Genomic DNA, 17,618 nt, shown 5'->3' with positions numbered 1-17,618 from the left:
AGTCTTAAATAAAAGCACAACATTAGCCACCCTCCAATTTTCTGGTGTCTCATCCATGGTTATGGATGATACAAATACCTCTGCTCGGGGCCGAGCAATTTCTTCCCCAGCTTCCCACAACGTCCTAGGGATACACCTAATCAAGTCCCAGAGATTTACCTATTTTATTGCCTTTTTAGACCTCCAGAACTTCTTCTCTAATGTGGACGAGGAAGTTAATTGGAGGAGATTGGGTTGCCATCATCCTTGTCCAAACCCTTGGTGTGGAAATAGCAGCACATTCCTGGAGTGTCAGATGTTTCTCACTCCAATCAAGATGCTATTTTCAGAGTGCACCTTGACCAGACCTTATTCCCCAAAGGTGAAAATCAAGTCCCACATGTTATTACCTACAGCTATTCTAGCTGTCTCTGGATGTTTTGAAGGATGGATCTGGCCACTTTGCTGTGAAAAATTTCATTCTGTCAGATATTGCCATACAACCTCATGAAAAAGTTGTGCTGAAAAACACCTTTGGCAATTTCACTATGATGTGGAGGTGCTGGTGTTGAACTGGGGTGGATAAGTCACACAACACTAGGTTATAGGCTAATAAATTTATTTAAAATCACAAGCTTTTGGAGCGCAGTTCCTTCGTCAGCTACTCCTTTTCAAAAAGTGATTCAGCTGCAAGAGTTGCTTGACAGCACCTTGACAGACCAAGCTGGTCAAGTCTGAAAGAACAGAGTTGCTAGACTAGTTCTGCAGTTGATAGTGAAGGAATGGAGAGAGTGAAAATCATAGTTGACCTCATCCTCACCAATCTCCCAGTGGCAGATGCATTTGTTCAAAACAGTGAAGTGGATATCAAGCCAGCGGCACTAACACTGTCCTAAATGAGGAGAGTTCAAACAAGTCAAAATTGGGCATCCATGAGATACTGTGAATCACCATCAGCAAACTTGTATTCAATTGTGTTCAGTCTATAACCTGATCGCCCAGCATATTGCACACACTGACCTTACCATCAAGCTAGAGAATTGACTGTCATTCAATGAATGAGAGTGCATCAGATATGCCAGGAGCAGTTTCAGGCATATCTAAAAATGACGTGTCAAACAGGTGAAGCTACAACATAGGACTTTAGTATACTAACCAACAGATGTAGCATGCAATAAACAGGGCTAAGCAATTACACAACCAACGTATGAGATCTAAGCTCCAGTCTTGAATGGTTATGGAAACAACTAACTGGAGCAGCCATTCTCAGCGGGGGCCATATGGCCCCCTTAGGGGCCGTGGCACATTTGAAGGGACCACAAACTGAAAACTGTGAGAAGGGGAACCCCAAGGGTTTATGGGTGCCTTGGTAACTGAACCGATGAAATACCCAAGCAACAACCTTCATTGGACTCAATAGTTTCCCTCCTATTTATAATATCTTGGCTTTCCAAGGGAAACTGTCTTCAACGTTTTTTACACTCTGGGACACCATAGTTTCCTTCATGTCTGATATAGAGCATGGCGAAAGACACGTTGATGCTAAGGCAGGCATATTTAATCTGGCAGATATCTTTCAGAAACTTAATTTGTCAAACAAGAACTTACAGGGCAAAAACAGTAACCTCGTAGAATGTAAGGAAGTCACTGTTTCTTTCTTTAAGAAACTTAAAATCTATTGGTGCAGTGTTGGACATCAGATTTTTATAATTTCCAAACCTGAAGACGATCGCACTGAAGGTCGATGACCTTACCGTTTATGTGAAGTATCTAAAGCAGAAACACAAGGATATGCAAGAAAGATTTAATGACCTTTTAAGCCTTGGTATCCCGGATTGGATTTTGAGTCCATTTGAAGTTCAACCCACCCAAGTTGAGGCAGAAATTTAAGAGAGGTTGATTGATCTTCAGAGTGATATAACTGCACATTGTCAGTTCAGTCAGTTTCAAAAAAGATTTTTGGATCAAGAGTGATCTGCCGAATAAATTTACAACACTGTAGGGGAAAAAGCCCAAATATTTTTATTGCCTTTCCCTCAACATACTTGGTTGAGAGCAGATTCTGCAAGGTAATTTCCTTGACAAAATCCAGAAACAGAATTGATATCGCAACAAGACATGACCTCCGATTGTCACTGTCTAATTTGGAGCCCGATAACATGAAACTTGCAGAAAAGCACCAAGCTCAAGGATCACATTAGGCCTGATAGATGTTTAATTTCATACAGTCTTTTAAGTTTTGTCCAATATGTCAGAATGTTCAAATTTTCTTGGTTATCAATAATACATGATTTTCTGTCCATTTGTTTGTGTTGTATCCCTATTTGAAAGAGGGGCCCAGGAACCTGAGAAGAACTCCTGGGGTGGTGTGGCCAAAAAATGGTTGAGAATCACTGAACTAGAGGAGAAGGAAGCTGCACAAATATCCCCATCTTTCACAATGGAAGAGCCCAGCACATTCACATGCATCTTCAGTCATAAGTACTGAGTGGATGATCCATCTCCGCCTCCTCCTCTACTCCAGTCAGTCGGCGTTCAGCCTTTGCTGGTTGATATATCCAATTCTTAATTGTCATTGCTCTTGCATGCCGATGGAAGTTGGCAAATTGCTCTGCTCCTGTGCCAGAAACTTGGAGCAGCGAATAGCCAAAATCACACAGAAACTTGACAAGTGGGAGCAATTCTCCCAATCCATTGAGTCAAAGAAAAAGAAAATATGCTTACTGACAGTACAGGAAGAATCCAATGTAATGATTTTTGTTTTTATTTCATATACTTGATATTCTTGATCCTCTGTCTTCAGTACTGAAATATATGATATGGGATTTGGAGTTTGACAGTAACACTTATGAAAAGGCAGGAGAAGTGAGGACATAAGTGAGAGAAACAAAAGGATTTAATCTACTCATAATAAAACATAATGTGGAGGTGCTGGTATTGGACTGAGGTGAACGAAGTCGGAAGTCACACAACACCAGGTTACAATCCAACAGATCTCTTTGAAATCACAACTTATCGGAGCGCAGTGAACTGTTGCTAATTTATCCACATACCAGTCAAGCCAAAATATCCATACTCCTGCTCAGCAGAGATCAAGCAGTTATCTCAACACTAACAGAAGATTGATGCTAGGACCTTCTTAGGCTGTGTAACTCAACAGTCAAGAGTGTGGTGCTAGAAAAGCAGAGCAGGTCAGGCAGCACCCAAGGAGCAGGAGAATCAATGTTTCGGACATAAGCCGTTCAGGGCGATCAGTCCGAAACGTCAATTCTCCTGTTTCTCCTGCCTGACCTGCTCTGCTTTTCCAGCACCACACTCTCGATTCTGATCTCCAGCATCTGCAGTCCTCACTTTCGCCTGTGTAGCTCAACAACCAGCTGAACAGTTTTTTTTACAGCCATTGCAAAAGCTTTTTGATTTACTTTTAAACTGGTTTTGTCAGCGAATGCTTACATACCTCCATGCCAACATATTGCATTTCCTATTAATATAATTTTTTCAACTTTTTACTTGCATTCATAGAAAGAAAAATAGAAGAAAAACCACAGTTGCAGAAGGCTTTGGCCCTCGAAATAGCTTAACACAAGTTGAGCTATATTTTCACAGCGAGCTGTTCTAGGAACAAAGCCAAATGCAATGAGGTGAGAACACACTTAAAATATAGGAAGACAGCCTGTGGAGAACTACTGCTTTATGTACATAAAGACAGCAAAGAACAGAAATTGCAAAAAAAAATTGAAAATGAAAGCTGAAATGTTCCATATAGCAAACTAACGCATTGTAGAAAAATGTTTCAGTGACATTTTGTTGACTTAGATACATATCAGTGTTTATACAGACATCACAAAAGGCCAGTAAAAGTATAAATTAAAGGCTGTCAAAGAAATATGGAGCCAACAAAATACATTTTAAAAAAAGACACATGAAGGTTTCCATTCATTCCAAGTGCTTATGTAAAAAGGACCTTTGTTCAAATATAAGTCAAACAATTAGAGCAAGAAAACTAAATATGAAAACAGCTTCAATGCAGGCAAAAAAACATAAAGCCTCTGAAGTGACGAATCCCATCTGAAACAATAAACTTTTTGAATCAGTTGATGAAAGGCCTTACTCTCTTTTTCCTGCGTAAGAATGTTCACCTAAGATGATCTCTGAAACATTGGTCAGGATTTTATCAACAGCATGTCATTCGCAATGATGTAACTGGAAGTGATCACCAACTTCTCCTTTCTCTTTTTCTTTTCTCTTTTCACACACGATCACAATGAAAATTTTAAGTACTTATGCTATGCATGGAAACTATGTGCAAGTTCACAGCAGGGTAATAGTGAAACCTGCAATCAGGTGACAATACTGCATCTAAAGAGCCTGCTGTTCAACAGGGAAGTTATGCATCAATGCCGGGACTCTCCTGATTGAGAATGCCATGTTTGAACAAATGACCAGTTACCAAGGCAGACCACCCCAAGTTCAGCAATGCCTCCCGGTACATTCTCCTCCAACTGTCTGGGAAAAGCAGTGCATGCTTTTTTTTCCTGAAGGTAACATAACAAGGCCTTCTTACACAATCAAGATGTTGGGAGGTGGCAGAGAGGGTGAGCATGGGGTCATATATCAAATCTGCATCAAGTGCAGGAAATGAATCAATGATCTCCTCTGGTCTTCAAGGGTTAATGTCAATGTTACATCTTCAATAGAAACCTTTCATGGTCACGTATGTGCATGAGTGGATACACCATAATCAGCCTCAGGCCGGATGGTAATTGGAGCCAAAGCATGAGGGTGTTTGCCTTTTGTATGTATATTTCCTCTGCATGCTGACAAGGAGATTAGGTGTTACTTGAACTGACCCAAACTCTACACTTTGTCACACAGGAGAAGTAGACCCATAATGTGGAAAGGAAGTGCACAGGTCATAGAGTCATAGAGATGTACAGCATGGAAACAGGTCCTTCAGTTCAACTTGTCCATGCTGACCAGATATCCCAACCTAATCTAGTCCCATTTGCCAGCACTGGGCCCATCTCTCTATAAATCCTATTCATATACCCATCCAGATGTCTTTTAAATGTTGCAATTGTACCAGCCTCCACCACTTCCTCTGGCAGCTCATTCCATACATGCACCACCCTCTCTGTGATAAAGTTGGCCCGTAGCTCCATTTTATACCTTTCCCCTCTCACTCTAAACCTGGGACACCAACACATCAGGGAAAATACTTTGTCTATTAATCCTATCCATGCCCCTCATGATTTTATAAACCTCTATGAGGTCACCCCTCAGCCTTCGACACTCCAGGGAAAACAGCCCCAGCCTATTCAGCCTCTCCCTATAGCTCAAATTCTCCAACCCTAGCAACATTCTTCTAAATCTTTTCTGAACCTTCCAAGTTTCACAATATCCTTCCGATGCGAAGGAGACCAGAATTGCACACAGTATTCCATAAGTGGCCTAACTAATGTCCTGTGCAGCAGCAACATATCCTCCCAATCCCTTTAATCAATTCTCTGACCAATAAAGGAAAGCATACCAAACGCCTTCTTCACTATCCTATCTACCTGCGACTCTACTTTCAAGGAGCTATGAGCCTGCAGTCAAGGTCTCTTTGTTCAGCAACACCTGATGAGTCTTGACAAAGGTTCTTTATATCAGCTGAGAAGAGGCCATGTAGATCACTGGCAAAGAGGAAGTACAAACAGCGGCAGACACCAGAAGAAAGGTCATCACTATCCAGGGAGGAGGCTGCAGCATTGAGGAAGCCTAAATACTTCACATCTAGGAATAAAGAAACCAGTGTCTCTGAGGGAGCACCATTACCTGCCTTATCATTCACTTCCATCAACACTTACACCACATGGAGGTCATGTACAGATTTATGAGTACAATCTGGTGAGCATATCATAATTTCAGTACAATCACTGGAAGAATGTAACACTAGATGATTGGAGGACTGCTGGGAATCAGGATCCTGCTGACCCCCAAGTTGATGACAAGTTTCTGGTTGCCTACTGGACTTGCAGAAAAGGCCAGAGAATACAAGCAATGGAGGAGAATTTGCATGCCATGCATCAGAGAATCCATACAGTGTGGAAACAGGCCCTTCGGCCCAACAAGTCCACACTGACCCTACAAAGAGTAACCCACCCAGACACATTCCTCAACCCCATTATCCTATATTTACCCCGACCAATGCACCTAACCTACACATTCATGAACACTACAGGCGATTTAGCATGGCCAGTTCACCTAATCTGCACATCTTTGGATTGTGGGAGGAAACTCACATAAACATAGGGAGAATGTACAAACTCCACACAGACAGTTGCCCAAGGTTGGAATTGGACCAGGATCTCTGGCAGTGCTAACCACTGAGCCACCATGCCACCCATTCTACTGAGTTGAAGGTATTTGAGCATATTGCCTCATGGAGAGATTGGTGACTGCCACAGGGACCTTGGTCTAATATACAATCCCTATGCTTAGTTCTGTATTCTATCACTCCACTTATGTGCTCAGTGCAGCAGTGGCGAGGTCAATGGGAGTGAGGCATCTAAGCCTCCTTTAGAAGCCCTTTGCCCTCTGGCTGATCCAGAGGTGCATTTGTTCATCCAAATAGAATAATGAGTACTAGCCTCTTCTAGCCTTTTTTCTCAGGACACCACCAGGATTATCAACATCTCCTCATCCTCTCTACCATCAACACCAACAGTTGCAATAGGAAAGGTTGATCGGAAGCCTTAGAACCAGTTAAAGAGACTGTAGGTTTCTTGGATCCTTTGAAACTCCAGAGGATGTCCACCATGGCTATCGAAGGTAATGGGAATGGCACTGAGCAGATTCCCTCTACTTCAACTGGTGACATTGGTGTGCACCTATATGAGTAATAGAAAAAGAAAATTGAAAAAAAGTATGAGTACAAGTATTAAGGTGACACTTTCTGTCCACTTATTAAAATAGGCACAATATAATGCTCTGCAGTGCATTGGAAACTCGATGTCCAACCAGAGGTGTGCTTCAGGATCCTGCTAAACTGAATCCATGGGAATTCATAGTATCGTAGAAAGCCTACATTAGTGAAAGAGGCCATTTGGCCCAAACACTTTGCACCGACACTCCAAAAGGTTTCCACCCAGACACAGTCTACTACCCAACCTATAACCCTGCAATAACAATCACTAGTCCATCTAGCCTGCACACCCCTGGACACTTTAGCAAAGTTAATCCACCTTACTTGCACATCTTTGCACTGTGAGGAAATCAGAGTGTCTGGTGGAAACCCACATAGACATGGGGAGAACATGCAAATTCCACACAAGGCTGGAATTGAACCCAGGTCCTGACACTGTCAGACTGCAATGCAAACCACTGAGTCACTATGATGCCCTTAAATGCCTGTGACATTTTAACTTTTGATGGATAAATTCCTTGCTCCAAAATACCCTCTGAGAAAGTTTCTAACTCTGAGTTACAGTCGGAGACTTCAGTCAGTTCTGACTGTCTAAGCTGAACTAATACCCACAAAATGTAGTCTAATTGCTAGGTATACAATGGACATCCAGATGACATCCTTGGTGACACCATGATGCCCCACAGCCCAAGCCCGATCCAATCTTGCCACCCTACTCAATTGCCTTCCTATCCGGATGTCACTTTACAAACTTACCTCATCCACCCTACTCTGTTACCAACTTATACATCTACATATTCAAGTGCTCACTCATCTATTTAACCATCCACTCATTTGATAATACTAATCTCTTCTAATTAATTAATGACTTAGAAACAGCATTACATTGTCTGAAATCATAAATTTTGAAGTCATATTTTCCAGTGTTAATTTCAGAGATAAATAATTAAAAGTCAATTTTCATATCTCATAAATCTCTTTTTGTTAGCTTGTTCAGTAGCCAAGTCAATAAATGTTAAATAATAATTGGTTTGGTACAATATATGTTCTAATGGACTCTGGATAGTCATTATACAGTCGACAGCAAAAACAGATCTGTGCCAAGAAATTTATATATCTGTTTTCTTTTGATTTGAATAAGTGAATGTGAGTTGGCGTTTCATTTTAATTATAACTCTAATGGGAGGCAAAGTGCTAAAATAGATTATAAAGATGAACATATTTGCTTTGGTAGCTTTTCTGTGTAGCTTTTCAAAGAAGCTTTGGGACTTTTAAACTTTACTGTGAATTAGGTCCACAGTTTTGGCAGTATTGCACTGTGTGAAGAAAACTGACGTGTGTGAGAGCATGCTTGTCTATGTTTCTTATCTATTTGTCTAAAGTTTGGGCGAAGAAAAACACCATTCATCTCTTTCCATTTGTGTCACTTGTAGCAAGCTTAGTATACTTGTTTGCTGAAGTTATAAAACTTTGCATGTTGCTATGCAAAAATTATTTATTAGTTTCATTTTTCATTACTCCAACTTGAAATTTAATGAGTATTATGTTGTTACTTATAAGCATTAATCTCCTGACTTATTTATACTACTGTTATCAACATTTGTACTCTTAATCTTCAATTTCTATTCAGATCATTATTTTGGCACTGAATCCTCCGTCTTCCCCTTCCCATCCAGCCTATGTTTTTATTAGTTTATATAACCCTATATGCCCTTTCCAATCTGTTTCAATGTAGCCCGTCCTAGTGATGTGTCTCTTTCCTATTTCAGCCCTACTGCTAGCGAACCATGAAGTGGGACACACCTTCCCCACACCAATCTTTCAGCCAACCAACTAATTAGTTTATTCTTATGCAATAGAGAATATAGTACCTCATTCTCTACCTGGTTTTGTCTATATGATATGACTGTTATCTCATGTGAACTGTGCATTCTTCCCATCCACCAATTCCCACGCTCCCCACAAACCCATGTTGAAGTGTGTCTAGTTTGCATTCCAGACAACACTGCTAGGGTCTGAATCAAAAGGTGGATTTTTCACATCTTGATTTTTTTATAAACAATGTGACATTTTATAAATTCCTACTTTGGAAATAGAACCAGTCTGACTCAAGTTTGGACTACATATAGATTCTAACCTCACACCGTTAATGCATTGTCTGAGCTGAGACGTCACTTTTTTTTAATAAAACCTTAAGTTATCTAGGTATGAGACTTGAAAGAAGTTCTGGGATTTACATACTAATGAATCAAACCTGCAACCGATTCTAAAAGATGAAAGACTTAACAGCAATCTAGGTTTGTTCAACATATCGCATCAGTGTATGACCCTACCATCTTTTACTATAAATTCTGTTCCTATTATCCTACTCCACTAGCTACCTGACAAAAGGAGCAGCACTCTGAAAGCTTGTACTTCCAAATAAACCTATTAGACTATAACCTGGCGTCGTGTGATTTTTAAGTTTTCAGAAAGGTATGGTCATCACAAATTTCATCAGACTGCCACCCTGATACTGTGCACATACCTGTCGTCATGTATTTTATTTATTTATGGAACTTAATTAGAATCCCAATACTGACTTGCCTGATGAACTGAATTATGACTGGCAGAATTAATTAATTTGATTTCTATTAGCTTCTTCACTTTTTTACTTCGATATATTTAACCTATTATGTCTCTTTAATTAGAGTTAGCTCTCCTGTCCAAACTCTGGGGAGAAAGTGGTAGGAAGATGAGAAAGTTGAATGATATTGCCTATTTCAAAACTACCATGCAACACTGCTTTACTGTGCTCTGACCCAAGTACGTGGACTGCAAGCTGCCTTTTCCTTACCACATAACATGTAAATATAGGTAAGGTCTACCAATACTGCAGAAATTGTTTGTAACCACTGTATTTGTAATGCATTAGTATATCTCTCTATTATTCTGGGTTTGAGCTTTTGTGTAATGTATAATAAAGGAAGACAAAGCCAAAGGATAATGACTACTTTCACGCTGTGGACTTTATCTCCTTGGAGAGACAATTGCACTGTGCTTAGATAGCTCCATATTAAGCCACAATAGCTACAAAGCTAACTACCCTTACTTAGTTTTTTTCTGTGATGCTAATTAAGTGCAACTGCGTTTAGCAACTGTGCCACTTCAACCCATTGGTTAAATTTGTGGTTTAGTAAAATGATGGCCTTGGCTGCAAAGAAAAAACCCTTTTTGTTTCCTGCTGCAGGAGGACCTCCAGTACTGCTTCTGAAAATGAATTAATTTTCTCCAATGCTCACAGTGCAAGTAATTTTGTTAATCATTGTCCTCACAATCTTGTAACCTTATTAGGTTAACATACTGTCCTCTCACCATTAATAGAAAACTTATGAGCACTCACGAGCCACTTAGGAGCTGTTGTATTGTTTGTTTTTTTGCTAGTAAAGAACTACTAGATAACTTTCCAATACTTGCTTACTATGTACAATGGATATATGAAAATTGGGGGAGTACCTGCGTTTCTCAAAATTCCATTTGGTCAGTTCTCTCCCTCACAATTCACACCCTCACAAAATCAAGGTAGTATATCTTATATCAACCATCAAGTATGTCACTTCTTTCTGTTTCTTCATCATATTTTACTCAGTTAGCAGTTACATGACAAATTAAAACAAAACTATATATTACAAAAAAAGCTTAAACCACAAACTACACAATAAAAATAGTCAAACATCTAGGAAAATGTTAATGGCAGTAATTCAATCTTTGGGTTCTGGCAATGTGTGCAAACTAGCAATTACTTCAATCACATCGAATGCACAGCTGAATGCATAAGTTTTTACTCAGTGTAACTCATAAATATTCTATTTGTCAAAAGCACTTACATGTCCAAAAAAATGTATAATAGTACAGAATATCAGAATTCACTGATTTTGTTTTTAACTAGTCGTGTCAGCTGAATGTTGGCCTCAATATCCAGAAAATATGGACTTCAGTAAGACATTCCAGTAAGGTGGAGGATTGCTTTTCAGACTGGAGGCCTGTGACCAGTGGTGTGCCACAAGGATTGGTGCTGGGTCCACTACTTTTCATCATTTATATAAATGATTTGGATGTGAACATAAGAGGTAGTTAGTAAGTTTGCAGATGACACAAAAGTTGGAGGTATAGTGGACAGTGAAGGGAGGTTACCTCAGAGTACAATGGGATCTTGAGCAGATGAGCCAATAGGCTGAGGAGTGGCAGATGGAGTTTAATTTACATAAATGTGAGGTGCGGCATTTTGGAAAGGCAAATCAGAGCAGGACTTATAAACTTAATGGTAAGATCCTGGGGAGTGTTGCTGAACCTTGGGAGTGCAGTTTCATAGTTCCTTGAAAGTGGAGTCACAGGTAGCTAGGATAGTGAAGAAGGTGTTTGGTATGCTTTCCTTTATTGGACAGAGCATTGAGTATAGGAGTTGGGAGGTCATCTTGCTGCTATACAGGACGTTGGTGAAGCAACGTTTGGAATATTGTGTGCAATTCTGGTCTCCCTCCTATGAGAAGGATGTTGTGAAACGTGAAAGGGTTCAGAAAAGATTTACAAGGATGTTGCCAGGGTTGGAGGATTTGACCTACAGGGAGAGGCTGAATAGGCTGGGGCTGCTTTCCCTGGAGTGTCGAAGGCTGAAGGGTGTCCTTATGGAGATTTCTAAAATTATGAGGGGCATGATAGTGTAAACAGACAAGGTATTTTCCCTGGGGTGGGGAGTCCAGAACTAGAGGGCATGGGTTTAGGGTGAGAGGGGAAAGATTTAAAAGATTTAAAAGATTTAAAGCAACTTTTTCACGCAGAGGCTGCGGGTATGGAATGAGCAGCCTGAGGAAGTGGTGGAGGCTGGTACAATTACAGCATTTAAAAGGCATCTGGATGGGTGTATGAATAGGGTGTATGAGGAATTTGGGCCAAATGCTGACTAGTGAGGCTAGATTAGGTTAGGATATCTAGTCGACATGGACAAGTTGGACCAAAGGGTCTGTTTCGATGCTGTTCATCTCTATGACTCCATGACTAAGGCAAAAGAATGAATCTGACAGATCAGTTTGAAAATTAAAATCAAGGCTTGATAGTTTTAATTAATATACCTTTAAAATTCTACAGTCTTTCTAGCCATTTATTATTTTTGTGAGTATTTCTTACAGATAGTATGTATGTTTTGAGACTTGTGCCTTTTCGAATACAATAGTTCCGGTTCATGTGTTTTCCCTTTAGTGGCCTCACACCTTCCTTGCCTGTGTCAGAGAACAGGCTTTCCATCAGAACTCTTTGTACTAGTTTAGGATTTATAGCCAGAATGTCCAGTTCTAGTAAATTAAGGTGTTTGCACCACAATTATAATTGACTTCAGTAAGCTTTATTCACTTCATGGTCTGAAAGTAGTTATGAACTTTGGGTCTTATTGATGCTTGCAGTAATATATTGAAACTTTTAGTGATTTAAAATATGTTAAATAACTTATTTATATTTTAAATCTCTTCTTTTTTCATTCATTTTGAAAAGGGTGAACTCCTGGTCTGATTTCTGTTATATTTGCTCACAATAGCTCTGTTAAGTTTCAGGTTTCTGTCTTTTGCAATTTCTTTAGACAGTAGGGATTTAAATTATGTTTTCTGTTGTATTTTTACTTAGGTGAGTTTATAAACTGAAATAATAATCTTTTCATAATGTCAATACTTTATTGCATGCATGGCATTTTTCTGTTTAACTGACTGTCCATTGTTCCTGAAAATGGTATCTTTGTGCACCGAGTGTGGAATGTACTGTGAATACAGTCATCCCTTGGTACACTGCCAAGAAGAGGAAAATATTGTAACAGATTTTACCAAAACGTTGAGGTAGACATAGTTGTGCTTCTTTCATGCCATCATTTATACCACTGTTACCAAATGGAGCATGGTGCTTTCTTCTGAAGTGGTAGTGGATGATTTTTGATGAGATAAATGACATGACTGCAAATAGATCTCATGAAATATAATTAAGTTGTAGTAATCAAAGTTACAAAGACATTATCGGTGTGGTATAAAGCACACATAACATATGATTTAAAACTAACCATAAAGTGGAATTGCCTAATAAGACAAAGCTAAGCTTAATGTGCCGAAAACCGTGTTTTAAAATTTGAATTTCCATGCCAGGATATTAGTTTTACCAACCTGCGCCTTTATCACAAAACAAAGACAACAAGATGATTTCCCCGGTTAAAAATTTTGAATATGAGAGTATCTCCTTGCATAAGCAATCGGTCATTTGGGACTGAAATTATGGGAAATTTCTTCATTTAAAATGTTCTGAACATTTGCAATTCTGTAACCCAGATGTGGATGCTTCAATGCATTCAGGGGCAAAATAATAGATTTCTGATATAAAAATTGAAGTGTTGACAAAATTCACCAAGTCTGACAGAAACAGTGGCGACAGAAATAGAATTAAAGTCCAACATGACTCTTAATGAGAACTGAAAGGAACTTTCTCCACTGATGCTGCCAGACTTGCTGAATTTCTTCAGCACTTTCTGTTTTATTTCAGATTTCCAGCATTCACAATCCAGCAATAAGTTTGCTCTTATTTTAGCATTTCTTTAAGACAGACTTTTGGTTTTTTAGGAAATTAGTGGATGTGGAGAATGATCATGAAGGAGGCAGAAGATTAGACATACTTATACTGAATGGCAGAGCATGCTTGAGGTCCATATCATCTATTCCTGCTCCAATTGCTTAAGGTGTACATCTCATACAACAGTGTTACACAGTGTTATACCTGTAACATATAGCAGCAGCGTTTGTACCAAGCTTACTGCATCTGCAACAAGCTGTTGGCCATGTCTCAAAGTCTTAGAAGGGAATTCCTCAGTGAAGTCAGTGGCAACCTCCCATACCATGCAGAGGGCCAGCCACAGTCAGGTATCCAGTCAGTGTGATATTGCACTGAAGATCTCTGCCTCTGTGCTCCATGGATTGGGTCATGGTTAGTGCTTCGTCTCCACTGGGGCCAGTCCAACGGGGAAGGACTGTCACAGTCATGGACATGTGTAGCTACAACGAGGTCTTGGCAAGAATCATCAGCATTGGCTAGTTAGGTCACTTACTAGTGTGGGCTTTTGTTTTTCAGTAAAGTCTGTCCACGGTAAATAAAAGGGAAGAGTTCCTGAGGATCAAAGGCAGTGTCAACGGAGTGCAGGTGTGTGTGTGTCTCTCGAGCATCCCCTGAGGATACTGGGCCTGTGTTTCCAAGACAGCCACCAACCTCTCCATGGAAGCAGTCATGTAGTTGAATAATTCACTCCACTGGTGCAGTTTTTCATCAGTGAGGGCCATTATGCCACATTTGCCTGCCTGCTACTCCTGATCCACCCAGTGCATTTAGATGAAATCTTCAGCACAGTGACACAGGATCATTGGCTGGGGCTGAGCAGATGCCTGGTCTCTGACAGTCTTCCAAGTGCCAATGACCCGGGGAGCTTCTTCTTCACTCAGCTGCGGAACAGTCACTGCGTGGTGCTCAGCAGATCCCAAACTTGGCGAAAGTGAGGAGTGCAGATGCTGGAGATTAGAGTTGAGAGTGTGGTGCTGGGAAAGCACAGCAGCTCAGGCAGCATCTGAGGATCAGGAGAATCGACATTTCAGGCAAAAGCCCTTCATCACGAATGAGGTTATGAGTCGTGGGGGCGGTGAGATAAATAGGAGGGGGGTGGAGCTGGGGGGAAGCTAGCTGAGAGTGCGATAGGTCAATGGAGAAGAGGGTAATGGTGATAGATCAGAGAGGAGGGTGAAGTGGATAGGTGGGAAGGAAGATGGACAGGTAGGACAGGTCATGAGGGCATTGCTGAGTTGGAAGGTTAAAACTGGGATAAGGTGGGGGCGGGGAAATGAGGAAACTGGTGAAATCCACATTGATGCCATGGGGTTGGAGGGTCCCAAGGCGGAAGATGAGGCGTTCTTCCTCCAGGCATCAGGTGGTTAGGGAGTGGCCATGGAGGGGGCCCAGGACCTACATGTCCTTGGTGGAATGGAAGGGAGAGTTGAAGTGTTCGGCCACGGGACGGTGGGGTTGGTTAGTGCGGGTGTCCCGGCGATGTTCTCTGCCGCACTCTGCAAGTAGGCCTCCTGTCTCCGCAATGTAGAGGAGACCACATCAGGAGCAACAGATACTGTAAATAACGTGTGCAGGTGCAGATAAAACTCTCCTGGATATGGAAGGCTCGTTTGGGGCCTTGGATGGAGATGAGGGGGCAGGTATGGATGCAGGTTTTGCAGGAGAAGGTCCCGGGAGGGGAGGGTGAGTTGGTGAGGGGCATGGACCTGACAAGGGAGTAGCAGATAGGGGTGGGGTGGGAAATATGTCTCTGATTTGTAGGTGGCGGAAATGGTGGAGGATGATGTGATGTATATGGAGGTTGGTGGGGTGGAAGCTTCTGTCCTTGTTGCAGTTGGAGGAGAGGTTCGAAGGCAGAGATGTGGGAAGTGGATGGATGCGCTGGAGGGAATCATCAACCAATTTGGGAGGGGAAATTGCAGTTGGAAGGGTGGGATCCTTGTTGCAGTTGGAGGGAGATCCTAAACTTGTCCTATAAATGTGTTCAAACTGACGAGAGACAGTTCAGATGCTGTCACTGCCGGACTGGGTTCAAGCAATCATCTCAAATCCACCAGCAAAACCTGCATAGTGAAAAAGTGTATTGTTCAATTCTTTTTGTTAGCGTTAACAGGTTAACTCTTTTGATTTCTTTTATTCATTTTGTGGGATGTGAGTGTCACTGGCTGGCCAGCATCTATTGCCCATCCCTAGTTGCCCTTGAGAAGGTGGTGGTGAGCTGCCTTCATAAAACACTGTAGTCCATCTGATGTGCATCTGACCCACAATGCCATTACGGAGTGAATTCCGAGAGTTTAACCCAGCAACAGTGAAGGAACGGCAATACATTTCCAAGTCAGGATGGTGAGTGATTTGGAGGGGAACTTGAAGATGGTGATGTTCCTATATATCTGTTGCCCTTGAACTTCTCGATGCAAGTAGTCATGGGTTTTGAAGGTGCCGTCTGAGAATCTTTGGTGAATTGTTGCAGTGCATCATGTGGATAGTACATACTGCTGCTACTGATCAGCAGTGGTGGAGGGAATGGATGTAGAGCCAATCAGGTGGGCTGCATTGTCCTGAATGATGTCAAGTGTCTTGAGTGTTGTTGGGGCTGCACTCACCCAGGCAAGTGGCGAGTATTCAACGCACTCTTGACTTGTGCCTTGTAGATAGTGGACAGGCTTTAGGGAGTCAGAAGGTGAGTTACTCACTGCAAATGTTCCTAGCCTCTGACTTGCTCTTGTAGCCACTGCATTTATGTGGTGAGTCCAGTTGAGTTTCTGTTCAATGGTAACTTCCAAGATGTAGATAGTGGAGGGATTCAGTGATGGTAACACTATTGAATGTCATGGGCGGTTGTTAGATTATCTCTTATTGATAATGGTCATAGCCTGGTATGTGGGTGGTACAAATGTTACTTGCCAGTTGTCAGTCCAACCTGGATATATTCCAGATCGTGTTGCATTTGGACTCGGACTGCTTCAGTGACTGAGAAGTCACGAGTGGTACTGAATAATGCCCAATCATCAGCAAACATGTCCACTTCTGACCGTATGATGGAAGGAAGATCAATGATGAAGCAACTGATGAAGGTTGGGCCTAGGACACTATCCTGAGGAGCTCCTACAGACATGTCCTGGAGCTGAGATGACTGACCTCTAACAACCACAACCATCTTTCTATGTGTTAGGTATGACTCTAACCACTGGAGAGTTTGCCCTCGATGCCCATTGATTCCAGTTTTGTTAGGGCTCCTTGATATCACACTTAGTCAAATATAGCCAAGGGCTGTCCCTCACACCTCACTTCTGGATTCAGCTGTTTTGTCCATGTTCGAATGAAAATTGTAATGAAGTCAGGAGATGAGTGGCTCTGGCAGAACCCAAATTGGACAGCTGCTTCTTGATAATACTGTTAATGACATCTTCCGTAACTATACTGATGATCGACAGTAGGTTGATGGGGCTGTGATTGGTCAGGTGGGATTTGTCCTGCTTTTTATATACAAGATATACTTGGGCAATTTTCTACATTGTTAGGTAGATGCCAATGTTGAAACTGTACTGGAACAGCTTGGCTAGAGGAACGGCAATTTCTAGAGGACAAGTACTTAGTTCTGCTGCCGGAATGTTGTCAGGGCCCAGAGCCTTTGCAATATTCAGTGCCTCCAACTGTTTCTTGATATCACATGGAATTAATTGAATTAGCTGAAGACTGGTATCTGTATGCTGGAGACAACAGGAGGAGGCCAAGATGGATCATGCACTCAGCAATTCTGGCTGAAGACTGATGCAAAAGCGTCAGCCTTATTTTTTGCACAGATGTGCTGGGCTCTTCCATCATTGAGGCTAGGGATATTTGTGGAGCCTTCTCCTCTTATTATATAATATTATACAGCAATATATGGAGTTGTGGAATGTATTCTTATTTTTGACATATTTTTGCTGTCAGTGGGCTTCACAGAGTGATCAACAATACTTGCAAGATTGAATAACCAGATATGAAATGAGGTAAAGATATATCATATGATTAGAATCACCAAGATAATTAGATTTATTTGTGAGCCTAAAATCTATATCTCACATGCTTTTGTTGAAATGGGAGAGTGCTCATTATGCTTAAAAATGTTATGTTT

General features: G+C 41.2%; 1 long non-coding RNA gene across 1 annotated transcript in view; it reads left to right on the top strand.

Annotated features, from left to right (window-relative positions):
* The window catches only part of LOC148149869 (uncharacterized), a 71,850-nt gene that overhangs the window by 930 nt on the left and 53,302 nt on the right, over positions 1 to 17,618 (top strand). Inside the window, exon 2 of the long non-coding RNA XR_015757158.1 lies at positions 9,577 to 9,742. This is a non-coding gene — a long non-coding RNA (uncharacterized LOC148149869). The remainder of the gene's footprint in view (positions 1 to 9,576; positions 9,743 to 17,618) is intronic.

Source organism: Chiloscyllium plagiosum, unplaced genomic scaffold (genome assembly GCF_037043375.1).
Source record: "Chiloscyllium plagiosum isolate Xiang-an unplaced genomic scaffold, Cpla_swu_hap1 HiC_scaffold_5, whole genome shotgun sequence".
NCBI classification, from domain to species: Eukaryota; Metazoa; Chordata; class Chondrichthyes; order Orectolobiformes; family Hemiscylliidae; genus Chiloscyllium; species Chiloscyllium plagiosum.
The sequence above is the reverse complement of the archived record's forward strand: the minus strand, read 5'-3'. Positions and strand labels throughout refer to the sequence as shown.